The sequence below is a fragment of the Pongo abelii genome, chromosome 4 (genome assembly GCF_028885655.2).
Source record: "Pongo abelii isolate AG06213 chromosome 4, NHGRI_mPonAbe1-v2.0_pri, whole genome shotgun sequence".
In the NCBI taxonomy this organism is placed as follows: Eukaryota; Metazoa; Chordata; class Mammalia; order Primates; family Hominidae; genus Pongo; species Pongo abelii.
This window is the reverse complement of record NC_071989.2, coordinates 21,346,246-21,368,669: the sequence shown is the minus strand read 5'-3', so window position 1 is coordinate 21,368,669 and position 22,424 is coordinate 21,346,246.

Below are 22,424 nucleotides of genomic sequence, written 5' to 3'. Positions count from 1 at the left end.
TTTCTCTGAGATAGGCTGTTCCTGGGTAAGTGTGAGGTATGTGAAGGTGAGACCTCATGATATTTCATACGGCTTCTGCTGTAATAGAGTGGTGCGTAACACTTCCATTCACAGTTCATTGGCCAAAAGCAAGTCGCTTTGCCGGTTGTGGTGTCAATGGGGCAGTGCTGTGTATTCCTTCCACACAAAGGGGCAATGCACGTACTATGGTGCAGGAAGTATTGCATAGGCCTCTTGTGAAAAGGAGAAAACAACTGGAAACAAGAAAACTGACAGCAGGAATGTTTACCATTTTACTAAAAACAAGATAAATAACATGATTGATGTCACAGCTAATCAGGGACAGAGCTGAAGTTTACCCCAAGCGGTGCAGGTCCAAACTTACTTTATTCTGCCCTATATCATATTGTATTATGACACTTTTTATTCAAATATATATTATCTTATATCCCAGAGACAAGACCCTAATTATTCTCTACATTTGCATTTAACTAATGAGCAAGGAGAAAGGATCTTGCTTTCTGCTGGTATAAATTTCCTAAGTGATTAATACTAAATGCTTCATTAGGATAATCAGCAGTGTGGCCAGGCAGCTCTATGAGAGAGTAAATATTTGCATTTCAAAATATAAGTATTTTCTACTTTTGGAAGTATAATTCCAAAAATCAAATTGCAACAGTTTCACTCCCCAGGAACCAGTGATGGGGACAGATTGTTTCTTTGAAGAAACTTGTAGGATAATGAGGTGAAATACAAGGGACTAGCAATTCCTACAGCACAGTACATCTATAATTGCTACATTTTTTGTGTGTTGGTCTTTTGCTTCAAATCAGCAGGTTGTCTTGCAAGAAACTGCTACTTAATAGGGAATATTAAATATATGCATTGATGTTCTAACAGTAGATTTTGCCAGAAGGCAATGAAGTGCCATGTGTGTTCAAGTATAAATAGAATGTTGTTCCATTTTGTAGGATAATAATCTAAGTTTTTAATGATAATAACATGATAAGCCATTTACTGAATGTCTGAAAATAAAATGTCGTTCAATAGTTAGCCCAGTGAGAAAGCATCATTATTCTAAAGAAAGCCTACATGTTATGCACCAATACAAAAATCAGACCTAACAAAATAGTATGTGCTCTAATATCTTTAATTGATATTTAACTTGAACATTCTGAAAAACTGATTATGCTTTAGTGAATTCAATGTTTTTAAAAAACCCTTACTTTAATCGAAAGGGTAGACTTTTAAAATCTGCAGGGTAATAGCAAAATGTTCATAAAATTAAGTAAAATGAAATTAATTTTAAAAAAGCAAAGGTATGTAAATATGTGTAGTAGATTGAATAATGTTCATCAAATATTTCAGGTAATAATATCTGAAATTTATAAATGTCAACTTATTCAGATAAATGTCTTTTTTGCACATATAAGGAACTTGAGTGGATGAGTCCTAAATACAATCATATTTATCATTATAAGAGGAAGGCAAGGGAAGATTTGAAACACACAGAGAAGAAGGCAATGTGAAGTCGGAGGCAGAGAATGGAGCGGTGCAACACAAGCCAAAGATTGCTGGCAGCCACTAAAACCTGAAAAAGACAAGCAAATTTTCCCCTGGATCATCTGGAGGGAGTGTGGCCTCCCCAGCACTTTGATTTTGGCCCAGTAATACCGATTCTAGACTTCTGGTCTCAAAAACTGTGACAGAATAAATTTATGTTGAAGCTGCCATGTTCGTAGTGATTGGTTACACAAGCCATAGGAAATGAACACAAATACTGGTCCATGGACATTGGATGTTGCTATTATAAATACCTGAAAATGTGAACAGGCTTTCGAGTTGGGTAATTGGTGGAAGCTAAAAACATTTTGAGGAAAATGATAGAAAATACCTAAATCTGCATAAACAGACTATTAGTAGAAATGTGGATGCTCAAAGGCACTTCCGGCAAGGACTCAGAAGAAATAAAGGAACCCATTATTGGAAACTGGTGGGAAGGCAATCCTTATTATATAGCGACAAGTATATCACAATTTAGTTAGCTAAATTGTGTTCTACGGTTACTCCAGAGGCAAGAATTATAAGCAATGAATTTAGATGTTTACCTGAGGAGATTTCCAACCAAAGTACTAAAGGTATAGCCTGCTTATATCAAAATGTAAGAAGACAGTAGTTTATTAAGGAAAAAAAAATAGTTAAGCAAAAAGAAATCAACACGATGATTTGGGAAATTCTCAGCTTATCCATGTTCCAAAAAAAAAAAAACAAGATAACATTAAAAGAGTTAACTGTGAGGAAACCACATTGAGATAAAGGACCACGGTGCAGCTGGGCACCTTTTACTAGCACCGAAGAGACTACATGCATGGCTCATTGATTCACTTAACCATCTTACAGAAGGCAGGAATAGAGATTGGATTATTCAAGAAAGATCTGTGGAGGATGCTCTTGTCTAAAGGTGTGAATTCCTGTGAAATATATGGGAGACCCATAAGTTTTTTAGAATGTTGTATCAGCATAAACACTGCCGGCTTGAACTAAAATAGTCAGAGATTAAATAAGTAAAGGTAGTTTAACAACCAAAACTCTACAGGCAATAAACAGGCTGATAAAAGTACTGTGAAGTACGTATGTGTCATCCTTCAAGAAAAAGAAAGGACGACTCTCAGGGCAGACACTTGGGCCCAGTTCATTATAGTATGAACAAAGAAGAGGCCCAATCCACAGGCAAAGAGGCAGAATCCCGAGCCACACTGCAGGAGGCAGAGTCCTGAGCTACAGCAAATTACTTTCAGGCCATGAAACGTAGATAAATTTTCCCTGCTTGATTTCAAAATTGTTTGGAACCTCTGACTCCTTTCTTTCTTTCATTTCCTCCCTTTTGGGATGACAGCGTTTTGAAAAGTTAGACTACGCCTGGCCCACCATTGCATTTTGACAACAGATACATTTTCTCGTTTTACAGGTATACAGATTGAGAGAAAATTTTCCTCAGAAAATTTTCTGGATCATACCCAGAGTATCATATATATGTGATTTACATTATTCAGATGATCAACTTTGAGTTCTTGGGACTGATGATATTTAAATGACATTTAGAACTTGGGCTGATGCCTTAATATGTTGAAATTTGGAAAATGTTGGCATAGAGTGAATATATTTTAAATCTGGAATGGACATGAATCTATAAATGTTAGAGGAAAGACTATAATAGGCTGAAAAGCATTTCCCCTAAATATAAGTCCTAATTCCTTGAACTTGCATATATTACAATGGGGAAAAATGTGCCTCTGCAATTCAGATTAGGTAAGAATGTAAAGATGAGAGGATTATCCATGATATTCTTAGTGGTCTTTAAATGTAATCGCAAGTATCCATATACGAGAAGGCAGAGATTTGACATATACACAGAGAAGAAAGCAATGTTATCACATAGGTAGAGATCTGGGAAATGTGGCACAAGACAAGGAATGATGGCAGCCATCAGAGGCTATAAGAGTCAAGGAAGTTGTTTTTTTTTTTTTTTTTTTTTTTTTGAGAGGAAGTTTCGCTCTTGTTGCCCAGGCTGGAGTGCAATGGTGCAATCTTGGCTCACTGCAACCTCTGCCTCCCCGGTTCAAGCAATTCTCTTGCCTCAGCCTCCCGAGTAGCTGGGATTACAGGTACCTGCCACCACACCCAGATAATTTTTGTATTTTTAGTAGAGACAGGGTTTCATCATGTTGAAGGCTGGTCTTGAACTCCTGACCTCAGGTGATGCGCCCATCTCAGCCTCCCAAAGTGTTGGGATTACAGGTGTGAGCCACCGCGCCTGGTCAGAGTTTCTGTCTTCAGAGTCCCCTGATGGAGCTGGTCCTGTCAACACACCTTAATTTCAGCCCAGTGATACTGATATTTCACTTTTGTCCCTCTAAACTGTGAGAGAATGAATATCTGTTGTTTAAGTCACCAACTTTGTGTAACTTGTTATATACTCATAAGGAAACTCATATGATAGGTAAGACACTGTCTGCTCTCTGAATCATATCAATATTTTCTTAATAATTTTAAGACTTTCTATAAAATGTTCAAATTTAATCTTAATGGTGTTAATATCTGTTTTTTTTATGATAGCTTGTACCTATTTTAATAGTAAAATCCAGTGTCACCTGAACACAATGCTTCATTTTATTGGGTAGATTTTAATATTAATTTTAAAGAAGCAATGAAAGAAGATAAAAGAGTAGGTAAACGACAGAAATGTCAGTTATTTTATAATTTATACATACCACATCTACTTACATGATCTCTGCATAATTTCAAGTCTATTTTTTTCCTGTCTACCTCAAGACAGTTGTGAAGATCAAATAACCTATGAATTATTATTGAAGTGGTTTCAGTTGTAAGGAGACATGTTAATACAGTGGGAGCATTATTTCTTTTTCCACTAGTGTTATCTCTTTAGGAGACTTTAATATGGGCTGTCCTAGAGCCTAGATAACTGCATTTCTCACCATGTCTTCCTTAATTTTCTAGTCCTGGAGACTGCACTGAGAAGTGTCCACAGTCTATTTTCACCGGTGTATCAAGTGGACAAATATTTACAGTATGAAAGAAATTTTTTTTTCTTACGGGGTAGATCAAGAGCCTTGCTGCCAGAACTTATCTTCAATTTCATCTCTGATAATTATATTTGGTGACAATTAAGTGGCTGATAATGATCATGGTATACGTATGTGTGTGTGTAGTATGTGTGTGTGCATGTGTGGAATGTAGCATAGTGTAATTTACTGCCCTAGGATAGGATGATTTGAGACAAAGACTTGGAAATATCATACTCACATGTTAGCTGTAAGCTAATATCCAACCCAAGATACATCCATTCAATTTAGGCGTTACACCGGTATAACTCAAATAATATGAAACATTTTGTTTGTCTTGCCCCATAGCTATTTATTTGAAGCCCAGTCCATATGTAGTGATTTTACTCTTTGTATAAATAAGTAAATACCTCCCATTGTAAACCTCTTTAGCACGGCACCCAAATCTCGCAGCATCATATTGTCTTTCTCGCTCCATTTGCCTCTCAAGTGACATAGAATATTGTGCCATTTCCTAAAGAAAAAGGTATTTCATAGCTCTGTGCTTTAGACTATTTGCCGCCTCTTCCTGAAATGAGTTTACTCCCTTATCGTTGTATGACCTTCACATACTTCAAGTTGGAAAATTAATATTCTGTATAATCATAATTTCCTATTCCCACCAAGAAAATTTAGGTGAACTGAATGCTGTTTGTACACTGAAGTTTATATAGCTTCATTATTGGGTTATTCCCAATAACATAGTAGTGATAGATATTTCAGGGCCAGTTTCAGTAGACAAAAGTCACTTGAGGAAAAGTATCTTTGATAAAATAATTGTGTTGCTAAAGTTTTATAATCAAATAATTTTTAGAACAATAAAACATATAATGTTATGTATATATGCCAGAAAGACAACATAAGGTGAAAGATAGTATTTTGCACAGAAAAGAAAATTAGTCGAAACAAAGACACTAATAAACATAGACCTATAAACTATAAATTAAAATATGATTTTTAATTTTTTTGCCACTAGTTTTTTTAACTTCAAAACATCCAATAAGCATCAATCTATTATTCATCTGTACAAATACTTTTAAGTTGAATAACACCAAGTAAAGTTTACAAATTCAATGGCAACACCAATTTTGAAATAGAATTTATCTATATTTTCTAGATGAGACACACTTTACCTACATTTACACAAAAAATTTAGAAAATAAAGTACTTTATTTTTATAGAGAGAAAAGCTGAGATATAATGAAATTGTTGACAAATATATGACAGATCACTGCAGATAAAAAATAAGTATACCCTCTATAATCTACCTCAAGTGTATTTTACCATTTAGTGTAATTTGCGTTGTTATTGAACTTTCTTTCCAAGCTGCTTAACAGGCTTTGCACACATTTGTAAAAATTTGCCTTAAACCATTTCTACTAGATTTTGGCTGAGAAGTGTTACTATATTATACAATATTGGCATGTGATATTCCTCTATCAATATAGCTTTATAATGATGACACCCTAAAGATTTTCAAAACAGTTGTGAGAAAGAATTATTAGGGTTAAATAATAAGTACATGTAAAGTCAATTTGGGTTTGTTGTGTGAAATATAAAAGTTATTGTCCATTTTTTTGACAGATGGTAAGATTTTAAATATTATTTTCAATACAAAATAAAGGACATTTTTATACCAATATGACATCAGAAATGTCACAGTTCAGTGATAAGAAAATGATTGTAGTTGCTTCCAGTAATATATAGCATTCTGCAACATGTTGGAAATCCTGCATGTTTCTTCCTAGGTAAATCAACTCTAGGCTTGGAAGTTCTGGTAAACTTTTTTAACTACATCTCAAGAGAAATATTAGTAAGGTCACAGCGGAAGAAAACGATCCTCAATAGCCATTGCATTGGACACCCTGCTTGATCTAGAAATTGGAGAAGATATAGAGATAAGGGTCTTAGGACATGTATATTATCATCCTCTAAATGCTAATCAAAAAGAAAAATATCAGGAAACTGAGAAGTCAAAAAGTGTGTTGGAGTAGCAAAATAGGATATATTCAGTTTGCTGTCATCTCTCAAAGAGTAATGACTCCCATTGTAAATGAAGGCAAGCACAAAGACTGCACAACATATAGAATCCTACTTTGCGGCAAATATAGCCTAAAAGCATTCACAGGAATAGATTACCTTTCCTTTGTCTAATTCACACAGAATGTGTAATAAAGTCATAGAAATGATGTTAACAATCTGAATTGTGAATTCTTTCAAAGCATGGTGAGGTGGACCATGTTTCAAGTCCAATTCAGATATTTACTACATATGTGAGTTTTCTAGCAGATGAAGGTCATTAAATTCTTACTTAACCAAATTTTGTTTATTTGAACTAAAACCCTGAACATAATTGGCAACAGAGAAACCTTCTCTTCATCTCAATCAGCTTTCTAGAGGAATATTAGGTAAGAAATGTTTCACCTAATCTAATTTCAGGTATAGGTGTAAATATCTTATATCTTAAGTTTACTATCTACACAACATCCAGCAAATTTTTATATGTAGATTCATTTTGACAGAATATTTACAATCAAATTATTTTTTGTTTATAATATGTACTTATAAGCTAGCAATAAATAGAACAGTATAAAGTTTACTATAAATGAAACATCAAAGTTAGAAAAGTTGTAATCCTAAAAATATGATGGAGTTTTAAAGACTCAGAACAAAGTACATTCTAAGTTTGAAAAAATATGCTTAGCAACAATAAGAATGCTTCATAATTAATTGATTATTGAAAATAAGCAGGCTTTAAAATTGTATGTACATGATGTTCTCAAATTTGTTTTAGAAGACACAGATATTTGTCTATATACTCTGTTGAATGAATGTACAGATAAAATGTTAACTAAGTCAATATATTTTAGATATCTTCTTAACAAATGGCGTAATGTTTTCACTACTTGCACCTTAATAATACCCACCACGTTTGTTTTCATTCTCATTCTTCTTTTTTTTATTTTTTTATCTCAGGAAATTTTCACATTGCTTTTTGAGAAGCTTGACTCCTCTCATTAGGTTGCTAGGGCCAGGTGGGGAGTTTCTATTGTAGACAAACTTCTGACGCTAAAAATCATTGTTCGGTTAAAATTATTTCCTACACATTTTTTCCAAGTTTTGCCTGCCACTCTCCTAATTATAATGACAAACAGCTCTCAGCTTTCGACAACATTAATCCACAGATGTTTCTGCTGCCCTTAGTCCTGGCCCAGCTGCAAGGAAAATGTTGACAAATTTAACTATAGTAAAAGTTAACATTGCTTTACAATGAGAGACAGCAATAAATAAGGTAAATGACAAAGAGGTGACATTATATTACTAAATATATTACTAAGTAATATTACTAAATAAATACTAAATAATATTACTAAAGAGTTATAATAAGCAACACTAGCAGATATAAACAGGAAATCCACAGAAAAAGAAATACCCAAAGTCAAAGAAAATAAAAATTAGTTTAACTCCAACCCCATTAATATGTAGGGAATTATCACATTGAGCGAAAATCCCATGAAATAGATTTTCTCATGGTCATGTATATAGGAAATACTAATAATTTCATTAAGTTTGATGTTTAAGAGAACAAGGAAAATGGCTTCTCCTTTCATGTGAGTAATAGGGACAATTTAGCTCTAAAATAAAAATGTTTATGTCTTTCCTGTATCAATCCTATATCAATTTTGTATTAAGAAATTTGTAACAAGAGATTTTCCTAAAAGGGTACAAAGACATACATAAATGTTTAATATAGCATTAGTATTTAAACAAGGAAAAGACTAGAAACAGCTTTGATTAGTATAGGCATCATTACATACATTATAATGTTCATAATATGTAACAGTATACTGACATTTCTGAAAATGAGGCATATTTCCATATACTGAGATATTTTAATAATTTTTGAGGTAGGTATCTGTGTGCGTATATGTTTTCTTTTCCCTGACATGACCACTATCTGAGAAAAAGAATAATGTTTAATACTATCATAATGGTAATATTTGGATAATCATGAGATCATAACGACAAAGGAGTTGTACAAAGGATATATGTCAGAAAATATTTTGATGCACATCAAATTTGTGGATGTAGTCAGGCCTAGATTAAAAATTTGTTAAAACTATTAATACATTTTCTTGAGAGTTAGTACAATGTACTGCCAATAAAAAACAACATAAAATACTAAAAACAGTTGTTAGTATTTTATTTGTTTATGTAATATTTATATTTATCTTGAAATATATTCCTTTCAAAGCATGTAATCTCTAACATTTTAAATAGTGATAGATTATTTACTTTTTTCTCTAGAATATAATTTATTCTTTGCACCATATTATTTAGTATACGATTTTAAAATGTGTTCCATGACAATTTACTACTTTATCCTTTTGTTTGTAAGTTGATAGGAATAATTGGGTCATTCTGTCCTACTCACCTAAAACACAGTTGAGAAGCCAGGGTGAAAAGGCACTCAGGGCAAACAAAGTTGCCTCAAAACGTGATTCTCAAGTTTGGCTGCTGAAACTGCCTGTTCTAACCTGAAACCATTTCTAACTATTAGTTGCTGAAATAACCGGCTGGACTCCAGGAGTGGTTTTACCTACCTCTGCTGTTAAGTAGTTAGACAGGCATTAATTAGCAGCTGGGAAGGGTCTAAAGAGAAGAGCTGAAAGGCTGTCACTAAGGTCACCTCTGGCCTGCCTGAGTTCATCTTCAAGACCACCCTAACTCCACTCTAAGGGATGGAGTTTGTAGTAAAGTTTGTGGCCAGAACGCCCTGAAGAAAGAGAAACTGGGGCACAGGTAGAAATTCCCTAAAGTGGAGCATGCCCAGTAATATGAAACCGTGTCCGCAAGGTTACCCCAAGCTCATCATACCATCATTATAATAAAGTTTACAGCTGGGCGCGGCGGTGGCTCACGCCTGTAGTCCCAGAACTTTGGGAGGCCGAGGCTAACATACAAAAATTATCTGGATGTGGTGGCGCATGTGTGTAATCTCAGCTACTCCAGAGGCTGAGGCACGACAGTCGCGTGAACAGGGGCAGAGGTTGCAGTGAGCCAAGATCGTGCCACTGCACTTCAGCCTGGCAACAGAACAAGACTCCGTCTCAAAATAAATAAATAAATAAATTAATAAATTAATTAATTAATTAAAACTATTAAATTTACATGTAGTTTTACCCGCTACCCCACCAAGTGGGCTTTTCTATATGAGTTATGCGTAAGAACTCGCACAGTTTCACTTCAGTTATAGGGCCAATGAAATGTCATCATCCTGTCACTGAAACGCAGCCAACCCTCAACTCCTTCCCACAAACCAAATAAAAGCACCTTAAGGTTTGTAAAGAGGTACTGATTTCACTTTGCAGAAATCAGCCCACTCTCTCTCTGAGCGTCTTACTGTGCTTCAGTAAACTTTGCTTTGAGCTTGCATTTTGGTGTTAGTTTGCAATTCTTTGCTTACTATCACAAGAACCGTGATTGCTGGTCCAGAGCTCTGGCTCTTTTGATCTCCTCCATTAAAGGATTCATCCCAGCACAGGATTCCTGGTAACACTGTCACTTACCAATCAGAACTTGCCAGTTCAAAACTTTACTAGTGTCAATCAACTTGCTTAAAGGGCCATATATAACATTTCTCTTCTCATAACATTTATTTTTTATAATACCACTAATTTTCACTTCATTCTTCACACATGCTGAAGTCCACCCAGTCTGTGAGCGTATGCTTTGAATTACAATTTTTGCTCCACAAATAAAATATTTTAAATTAGAGATTCATCTCTGCATTTCTATTTTGACTTTGATACATTAATAGTATTTTTTTCATTTTAATGGCATTGGTGTGTCTCCTGTGTCATGAAAAATTTGCCTTATCTATTAGCTTTCAAATGCTATTTTCAATAAACATTTTATACTATGTCTTAAGCTAGACAAGTTTTTCTTATTTAAAATCTAATGAAATTTTTATCTATCATGAATACTAATAATAATTGTGATATTGTTTGTATTATTATACTCTATAAAAATAAACCTTAACTTTTATTGCAAATATGAAAAAATAAACAAATCTATTAAAAAGTTTAAAGGTAAAAGTGGTCAATGAGTTTAAAATCAGCATATAATTTCAATAATTATTGATAATTGACATAAGAAATTGCTCTTCCAAATATTATATAGACCTTTTAGGTGACATAAGCATCATTGTCTTTATAAAATCAGTACATTTATATTTAAATATACCCTCATAGAGCATAGCTATAATTAAAATTTTGTCATAAAGCATAGCTATAATTAAAATTTTGAACTTCTGGCTTCCTTTTTTTGAGACAGGGTTTTTGCTCTTGTTGCTCAGGCTGTAGTGCAATGGCATGATCTCGACTCACTGCAACCTTCACCTCCCAGGTTCAAGCAATTCTCCTGCCTCAGCCTCCCGAGTAGCTGAGATTCCAGGTGTCTGCCACCATGCCCAGCTAATTTTTGTATTTTCAGTAGAGATTGGGTTTCACCATGCTAGCCAGGCTTGTCTCAAACTCCTGACCTAGTGATCCACCCGCTTCGGCCTCCCAAAGTGCTGGGATTACAGGCGTGAGCCACCGTGCCTGGCCAAACTTCTAGCTTTTATTGATGACTGTCTGACTTGGAAAGACTATAACTTCCACATATTACCCTTATAAAATCTGGACTAATTAAAAACAAGCAAACAAATACACAACAAAATAATATGAAGGTACTGCAGAGTAATTAAGCATACAGAAAACAGAGGATCCCACCCTTGAAAGACAAATGAGAATTGCCATTTGCCACGTATTGCCTGAGCTCACTACCCTATATTGCATAAAACTGCAACCTTCAATAAATTGAGATGTCAGATCACAGAGTTTGAGACTGGCAAATCTGTAGGAATGTTGGGAAGGTTCTAGAAAGAAAGAAGACGCAGAAGACTTTTGCATTGAATAGGCATTCAAATACTTATCTGATTATAATTTACCTGTTCAAAACAGGAACCAGAGTTGCCATGAAACAGCAGCTGAAAACTTAAGAAACTGAGGGAAGATTTCAAATGGTTCCTAACACAGAGGAGGAAGAGTTGTGTTCATCTAAGCTATTGGCCTGTTTAACAAAAATCCTTCTTGAAAAGAACACAAAAAACTCCATATCTTTATAAAGTATTATTTATAATGTCCAAACCTGATTACAAATCTTCAAATATGAGAAAAAAAGATAAAACATATCAATAGTCAACAAAAATATTTATAAGTGGAAGCCAATTAACCCAGATTAACCCAGATGTTGCAACTGACTAAAAAGAACTTTAGTGTAACTTACATAAATATGCTCATGACACTAAAAATATACACAATGAAAAAACATTTCAAATATCTAGGAAGAGATGTAGAAACTACAAAAACATTCAAATGAAAATCTGCAAGCTGAAAGTTACATAAATGGAATAAAATGAAAAATAATGAAATTAAAGCAGAGTGCCAAAAACAAATAAATCACCCATAAACTTAAGGATCGATTAGTAGATACACAACCCAAAAAACAAAAATACAATATTGAGTCTCAGGGGTCTTTGGAAAAAACATCAAATTGTCTATCATACATGCAGGTAGAGCCTTAGAAAGGAAGGAAAGAGACAATGTGGCCAAAAAAAAATTTGAAGAAATAAAGGTCAAAACCTTCCAAAATTTGATGAATATTATTACACACAATTCTAAGAAATACAAAAAACTCTATGCAGAATAAATGCAAGTAAAACCATGCTGAGTGTATCATAATGAAACTGCTAAAATCAGAAGCAAAAGAGAAAGTGATTAATGCATCAGATTAAAAACCTCTTTTTGTACAGAAAAGGAAGAAAAAGAATAGCTGCTAGTTTTCATCAGAATTGGAGGGGGAAGTTGATGGAACAACTCTTTAGAGGTTGGAATAAATCTAAGTTAGAGCATATATCTGTAACATAATTTAAAAGGAAGACAAAATCTCTCTGAGATAAGCAAAAACAGATAACTCATCACTGGCAAATTATCACTACAAGAAATACTAAAAGAAGGTCTTTAGGTTAAATATATGTGGCACTTGCAGATAAATTAGATCCATAGGAAGAAATAAAGAAGACCAAATGAGATCTTAGACAATTTAAATGACCAACGATAATACTATAGATGTATTAAAGATATATGATCTCTTCATGTGTAATACATATGACAGCAATAGCATCAAGCAGGTGGTAAATGTAACTAAAACATTGTTAGGTATATTTATTTTATTGGAGGTAGTAAAATACAGCCTCTAGTCAACTTGTGATAGGTTGAAATGTATAGAAATAATACCTAGAGTACACACTAAAATAATAATTACATAAATAAATACATAAACACATACATTCAAAGAATCATAACAGGAAATATAGTAAACCAGTAAAAATGGAGTTCTAAGTATGTATTTTTTCAAGACAGAGTCTCACTCTAGCACCCAGGCTGAAGTACCATGGCATGATCTTGGCTCACTGCAACCTCTGCCTTCTGGGATCAAACAATCTTCCTTCCTCAGCCTCTTGAGAAGCTGGGACTACAGGTATGTGTCACTATGCTTGCCTAAATTTTGTATATTTTGTAGAGCTGGGATCTCACTATGTTGCCCAGGCTGGTCTCAAACTCCTGAGCTCAAGCGATCTGCCTACCTCAGCCTCCCAAAGTGCTGGGATTACAGGATAAGTCATCGTGCCTGGCCTTTAATTTTGTAATTTTTAAATTAACAAACACCAAGGCAGAAAATTAGAAGCAGAAAGATACAAGAAGAACGCAGATTTATGGAAAAAAATAGCAAAATTACAGATAGTAACCAAATATTTAAATAATCATGTGAAAATTAGTGATTGTCCAAATTCGCAAGATCAACTACATGATGCTAACAGAAGGAAACAGTTTCAATCGATGCAACAAATAAGTTAAAAAGATAAAAAGGAAATATTGTAGAACAAAAACCAAAAAATCTTGTATGATTATGTCCTAGTCTAATAAAATTGGCTTCAAGAAAAGGATATAGCAATGCTTTAATGAAAGGGTAAATGTATTAGGGAAGCATAATTAGTATATATGTATGCACTCAAATGGAGATTTTCAAAAATTTTAAAGGAAACTGACAGAAAGGAAAAAAAATAAGTCTCAGATGGATATTTAAATATTTCTCAAAATTTGATAAATCAGCTAGACTGTAATAATGCAGATATGATTGACAAAGACAAATATTGTTACCAGAACCCTAAGAGTTTGGCCTAGGTCCTGCTGCTCAGCACACAGAAAGCCAATCACTGAAACAATATGTATTGCCAGGGAAGATGGTTTAATTAGGTGCTGCAGTTGAGGAGGCCAGTCTGTCATCCATCTACCTGAATGACTAAAATTGGGGGTTTATAAAGCAGGGAATAAATGTAACCATGTATGGGAAAAGAGGAATTAGGAAAGGATAAGGAAAATAAGTTGTTCAACAGGAAGCAGATGGTCGGTTAGGCAATTATGATGGGTGAAGGGTCTAGCGTCTGATTATCCAGATGTGGGTGGTGATCTGGTAAGTTTCAGCTCTTTGATGCTATCTGGGAGGCCCGATGGTTGGTTTCCTGAGAAAAGAACTCAGGTAAGGCAAATGTAACTTTCTCAAGTTTTAATACTAGAAGGATCAATTTCTATGTTTGTTTGAAGAAACCATAAACATCAGTACTGTGGGAAAATTGGGCCAGTTTCACCACAATAGGCTAATGACATTTAAAGAACATATAATATCAAACTGCTGAATATACATTTATTTCACGCATGCAATATTGTAGTTCAGTAAATTTCAAACGGTTGAAATTTATATGGTATGTTCTTTGACTAAAATTAAGTATTAGGTTTTTTTTTTTTTTTTTTTTTTTTTTTTGACAGAGTCTCGCTCTGTTGCCCATGCTGGAGTGCAGTGGCATGATCTCGGCTCACCACCTCACCACAACCTCCACCTCCCGGGTTCAAGTGATTCTCCTGCCTCAGCCTCCCGAGTAGCTGGGATTATAGATGCACACCACCACGTCCAGCTAATTTTTGTATTTTTTAGTAGAGACGGAGTTTCACTATCTTGGCCAGTCTGGTCTCAAACTCCTGACCTCATGATCTGCCCACCGCAGCCTCCCAAAGTGCTCAGATTGCAGGCGTGAGTCACCACACCCAGCCAAGTATTAGTTTTCTGAATAGATTAATAAAATTTGTAGCCCTCTGGAAAGACTGGATACTTCATTTCATGAAATCATGCAAAAATTAGATAAGGTCACACTGAAGTAACGTCGGGTTTTCTCAAGACTAAGCATTGATTAAAAGTTCAGGATTAAATGAAGAACTGGAGTTTAAAATCTAGAAAAATAAATTTCTATTATTTTTCTATTGGAATACAGTAGTCATCAATGCAAAGAAAATGTAGATAATACATTATGGAATGATCATTTGATTAATGGCCATGAAATGACTTTAATACAAATGGTTCGTCTTATTTTCTATGTATCTTCAGCTCCAATTCAACAACAAAAAGAAAGGCCAAAAAATTATTGGAAGCTAACTACTATAGCAATAAGGGCAAATAATTGAAATTCAATGAAGCCAAATATCTCTGCATATAAAGATATGCTTTACTTGTAAATTAAACTAATTAGCCTGAAAGAGTTAATGCACCTTCCCAAAGGCACTGTTCTTAATAGTGAAGAACAGTTTATGGACTGGGTGAATCTGGTTCATAAAGCCTAAGAGACTTAAGACTGTCTAGTTCACACTTTTTTTTTCAATGTAGGATACAGAGGCATGGAACATTTGTAAGAGTTTTCAAAGTTTACACCAGTAGTAGAATAATCTACTTAATTAAGTGTTCATTCTACTACAGTCAAACATATTAAAGGCAATTTAATAAAATTTACTTAATATATATCCGACATAAACTTTCCAAATATATAATTTAATGTGTGTGATTTTTAAGGTTAAAAATTGATTGTCCCACTTTTCCAGGTTTGCTCATTACACAGTGTATCTTGTATCAAAATATCACGTGTACCCTATTTATATATAGAAGTATTAGGTATTCATAAAATTAAAAATAAATTTTTGAAAATTTATTACCTTTTGCACAGTTACTTGTGTTCTACTTTTTTCTACCATGTTGAATTCTCATCTTGGATATCTGGGAGAAAATACATGTTTTCATTGGCATCTGTAATATTTACCTTTTTATGCAGAAATAGAAATAATATGGAAATCTGATTTTTTCCTAAACTCTACATGAAAATTATAATTAAATAATATGATATTTTTTCTATCCTATGGGTATAATTTATTAATATGTTTTTAAAGAGAAGTTAATGGAATAGAATTATAACATAAACTCTGCTATTATGGAAGTATGACTAAATTTGAACCTTAAGTATAAATTAGATGACCGCCATAATATAGTCTCTACTTATATTCACCATGTATTTCTGAAAGTTGTTTTCTGAATGTGAATTCGTATAAAGCAAAATTATGATTGTATAACTACTGCTGCTCTATGTACTTGCTAGCCTTTCTTAATGCAAAAGACAAGGCCAATTGTCCCACTATTATTTCACTAATTTTATTATGTATTTATCATATGCCTATGTATGCTTGATAATATGCTAAGACCTAAGGGTATAATGAGGGCAAGTATAGCCTCATTCCTCAAATAACTTACATCTCATAGATTTTCAAAAATTTTCTGCATTTCTATGTAAACCATGTATTTGACATATATCACTGAATATATCCTATTGCATTTGTTATACATTTACCAATATCTTGTGAGCTTTCTCAACAGAGTATTGATATTGCCAAATTCTCATCACTTGGGAAAAAACCTAGAGCATTACTGTGAATAATATAGTTTGGATAGAAATAGTCAATACATATGTTTGGACAAGATCCTTGTTCTTAATTAATCCAATAAGAATATTTAAAGCTTTGGCATAAATAGTTCAAACATTTTATGCAAAAGGATGAGCTATATAAATATTTTAAAGCACACATACAAACTTTTATTGATTAAATGTACTACCAATATTCTTCCTTAAGTTATAAGGACTTTACATTCTGCTATAATTCTATTAAAAACCTAATTTAACCAATCCTTTAGTGTATCCAAAGCACTTGTCTTATTGTATTTTAATTTTTGATGAAAATATTACACACCAGAAAATGAAAGTTTAAATTAAAAAACTATAATAATGCTTTGTTAAAGCAATAAATGTCATACACACACATATACACAGTCATGTTTTGCTTAATAATGAGAATGCATTCTGATAAATGCATCTTATAGGGTACTTATATAAACCTAAATGGTATAACCTACTATATACCTTGGTTATGTGGTACACCCTATTGCTCCTAGGCTATGCATCTGTACAGCATGTTACTGTACCATACTGTAGAGAATTGTAACACAATAATAGCTACTTATGTATCTAGACATGTCTAAACACAGAAAGTATATAGTAAAACCATGGTATTATAATCTTATGGGACTATTGTCATATATACAATCTGTTGTTGACTAAAACATCATCATGTGGTAGATGACTGTATATATAATATCTGTATCTTTGTAAAAGTTTGAACATTCACTGTAATTTGCCTTTTTTGACAACTATATAAAAGAAGCTCATATATCTATAGCAAAAAAAATATTGATTTTCTTTCTCTGTTGCAGAAAAAAATTAGGAATACCTGTTTCTAAAAGAGCAATTTGCTAAAAATACATTATATTTTATGGCTTAGACTTGATTATTAAAATCAGGCTGAAACCAAGATACACTGACTTTACTATAATATATTATTACAAATTGATAATTTTTATTCATCTATTACCATCATATATTATGAAAAATATATTTTGTAATATATCATGGAAAGTCTTGATATATTCCCCTGGAAATTTTTTTTAATAAAAGCCTAAAATTTGCTGGCGTGTTTGCTCATGCCTGAAATCCCAGCACTATGGAAGGCCGAGGTGAGAGGGTTGCTTGAGCCCAGGCATTTTGAGACCAGCCTCGCAACACAGTGGAGCCCCTTCTCTACAAAATACAATTAAAAATTAGGTGGGTGTGGTGGCATGTGCCTGTAGTTACAGCTCTTTGGGAGGATGTGGCGGGAAAATGGCTTGAGTCTGAGAGGTATGGATTACATGAGACATGATTGCACCACTATGCTCCAGCCTAGGTGACAAAGTGAGACCCTGTCTCAATTTTTTAAAATTAAAAAAAAAAATTTAAAGCTCAAAATGTTATTTTTCAAAAAAGTGTATAATACTTTCTATGTATGTACAATTTCAACTTACGTATGAATATTTTTGATATAAATAATGGATTATCTCAATTAAAAGAAAATGAAATGTATTAAAATGGTTGGAAATCTAAATAAATTATTCCCATATTATTTTTCATAAAAAATGGGATTTTTGGTGCTGATGAAAGATGTACAGATCACCGCCAACCCAAAGTAAATTGCCTCCCCTCACAAATGATTTCTCTGGCATAGTTTCCATGATTTTCATAGGCAGCTTTCAGACCAGATGGCTTAATTCAGAAATACATAGTGTGTTCAAACTTATCATTGCACCTTCACTATTTTCAGTAGGTGACTTTGTTTATTACTTCACAAAGAAAGGGAAGTTCACAATTTATTGAAAACTCATTTTTAAACACATACATGTATAAGAAACCATTTTATGTGTGTTTGTATACATACGTATTATACATGAAGTATTTGATAAATGAGCTGTTGTTTTATATTACATATTTACTCATGGAATATGAAATAGTGAGCACATTTTATGTATATATATGTAATATATATACACATACATAAAATGGAATGCATTATCTTTCTATCTAGAAAAACTGGTTTATAAATACTTTTTGAGGACTTCTGGTTTCCTGTACAGCATATAAGAAGCTTGAAAGCTGTTACTGTATCCTAACAAGTAAAAACGTGAACAAACTGAAAAATCAATAACTCTTCTTAGATCCCTCAGAGAAATAAGGTCACAAGGCAAACCACTGCCTCCCAAATTAGGAAGATAAGCAGAAGAATATGAAGAATCACAGCTTACTGGAACAGAAACACAAAGACAAAACTCAATGGGAACCAGGTGCCTGGGTAGGAAAACCTGAAGTGTAATTGACAAATTGTTGGATGCTAAGCATGAACAAGTCTGAGAGATTAAAAACTCCAGACTCAGACATGGCAGGGAAGCACACTGTTGTGAGTTTTGTCTTCTGGAATTTGATCAGGCACTTACAGTGAATTTCAAAGGAAAAATCCCCTTGTGCATTCTTCAGGGGGAGAGGAAATAAACAATTTTGAAATACACCAGAGCATTCCATTTTCTTAAGAAGGTCTGCAGTCAGAAAAAAACTATTTAACCACAGGTTAACCTGCTGGGATTTTATCAGTGCTAACTGACTTAAGAGCAGAGAAATCCCCAACTCCAGCCCCCTCTAGCTATGCTGTCTCAACTAAAAAGAAAAATGGGAATTGCATATAAAGTTCACAGTTGAGAGGTACAAGCTAACTAAAAGATGGGGACCTAATGATAGGATTAGTGAATGCTTCACATTCCCCAACTCCTTAACCAACACATTACTACAGGCTTATGTACAGCAGTTCCTTTCATACAGTACATCCTGTCAAGCTATGCAGAGAAAATTGCAAGACATACCAATAAGAAAAACAACAGCAACAACAACAAAAACAGTTTGAAAAAACAGCAAACATCAGAACCAAACTTACATATAGCAGGGATATTTAAATTAACATATCAGGATTTGTTTTTAAACTTTTAAGTTCAGGAGTACATGTAAAGGTTTGTTATAAAGGTAAATTTGTGTCATGGGGGTTTGTTGTACTCAGATCAGGTATTTAAAACAATTATGATTAATATGCTTAGGGTTGTAATGGATAAAGTAGACAATATGAAAAAATACATGGGCAATGTAAGCATAGAGATGGGGAATCTAAGATAGAACCAAAGAGAAATGCCAGTGATCAAAAACAGTCACAGAAAAGAAGAATGACTTTGATGGGCATAATAGCAGACTGGATATAGTCAAGAAAAACCTTCTGAACTTTAGAATATCTCAACAGAAACTTCCTAAATTGAAAAGCAAAGTGAAATATATATTAAAATAAAAAAGAACGGAATATCTAAGAACTACGGGATAACTAAAAATGGTGTGACATCATGTAATGGAAATACCGGAAGAAGAAGAAAGAAAAAAGGTTAACAGAAAAATATTTGAGACAGTAATAAAGGAGGATTTTCTTAAGTTAATATCATACACTATACCACAGGTTTAGAAAGTTTAGAAAGCACCAAGCAGGATAAAGTTAAAAAACAAACAAACTACACCTAGTCATATCATTTTCAAACTACAGAAAATCAATAATAAAGAAAAAGTCCTAAAAGAAAAAAAAAATTAAAAACCCTTTACCTGTAGAGGAGCAAAGACCAAAATTACATCTGACTTACTTTTTTCCAGAAACCATGCAAGTAAAAAGGGAGTGGAGTGAAATACTTAAAGTATTGAAAGAAAATAATCATCAAACTAGAATTCTGTACCTTGCAAAACTATCTTTCAAAATTGAAGGAAAACTGAAGACTTTCTCAGAAATAAACTGATGGAGTTTGTTGCTAGTAGACAGGTTTTGGAACAAATGTTAAAGTTCTTTAGAGAGAAGGAAAATGACACAGGTCAGAAACTTGGATCTACATAAAGAAAGGAAGATCAACAAAGAAAGAATAGTGATTAATTTTTTGTTCTATTTTTAATTGATGCAGCAGATAACAAATTGTACAAATAATAAAAGCAATGATGCATTCAACTATGTATATATGTATGTATATATGTGTACATAAATATACATGTGTATGCTTATGTATAAGTGAAATAAATGACACAAATGATGCAAAGGACAGGAGAAGGGAGAAATAAGGATGATTTTATAATTATTAAGTATTCACATTTCTGTGAGGCAGGAGAGTGATACTTAGAGTGGACTTGAATTAATGTAAATGTTTATTGCAAACTCTGGCACAATCACTAAAAATAGTGAAAAAATATAACAGACATGCTAAAAAAAGGGAGAAATTAAAATTATATAAAATGCTCAAATCAAACCCAAAATGCAGAAAAAAAGAGGTAGAAGGTAAATACAGGAGTTAAGAACACGGGCAACAAACATAAAATAGTAACAAATACGGCAGACACTAATCAAAATGTATAAATAATCACTTTAATTTTCAGTAGTCGAAATACATCAATTAATTATTAGACATTGCCAGAATGGATCAAAAACAATATATAATTTTATGTTGTTTAGAAGAAGCTTACTTTATATATAAAGATACATACAGAGTGAAAAGTATATGGGGAAGTAAAGATATATGATGCTAAAACCAATAAAAATAAATTGATTGTAGTTATATTAATTTCAGATCGAAGAAGAAAAGTTTTCAGGGATAAAAATGATATTACATATGACAAAATATTCAATTATCCAAAATATAACAGTTTAACACGTATAAGCCTAGCAATAAAGCATCAAAATATGAGGCAAAATCTTATACAGCTATCTTCCACTGGGTCCCTCCACAACACATGGGAAATAGACGAATCTATTAGTTTACTTGGAGATTATAATTTACTTGGAGATTTTCAATACTCTCTGTCAATGACATTCTATATTAATGAATGTAAAGAATCACTAGTGTCAAGGTATTCAGATGTCAGCTCTTTCCATCTTAATCTATAGCTATAATAGAATGCAATACCCATTGCAACACCAGAAAGTTGTTTTCTGGATATTGGCAAATTGATTCTAAAGTTTCTATGGAGAGACATAAGAGACAAGATATGCAACATAATAATAAAAGAGAAGAACAAAGTTGAAGACTGATGCTACCTGACTTCAAGACTTACTATGGAGATCCAGTAGCAAGACAATGTGGTACTGGCAAAAACAGAGACAAATGAATCAATAGAAGAGACTAGAAATCCTAGAATTACACCTACGTGAACACAGTCAAATAACCTTTGACAAGTGTTGCAGTCTGTCTGCATTGCTTTAAAGGAATTCCTGAGACTGAGTAACTTATCTTAAAAAAGAGATTTATTTGTGTATTAGTCTGTTTTCATGCTGCTGATAAAACATACCCGAGGATCGGCAATTTACAAAAGAAAGAGGTTTAATTGGACTTTCAGTTCCACATGGCTCAGGAGGCCTCACAGTCATGGTGGAAGGCGAAAGGCACGTCTTACATGGCAGCAGGCAAGAGAGGGGATGAGATCCAAGTGAAATGGGTTTCCCCTTATTAAACCATCAGATCTTGTAAGACTTATCCACTACCAGGAGAACAGTGTGAGAGAAACTGCCCCCGTGATTTAGTTATCTTCCATTGGGTCCCTCCACAACACATGGGAATTAATGGAGTATAATTCAAGATGAGATTTGGGTAGGGATACAGGGCCAAACCATGTCAATGGAATTCACAGTTCTGCAGGCTGTACAAGAAGCATGGAACCCGCATCTGCTTCTGATGAGAGCTTCAGGAAGCTTCTGCTTGTGGTGGAAGCCGAAGGAGAGCAGGCATCATATGGCAAGGGGGTAATGAAGAGAGAGGCAAGGGAGATGCTAGGCTCTTTTTAACAATCTGCTCTTGTGGGAACTAATAGTACAGCAAGAAATTCATTATCACAAGGATGGA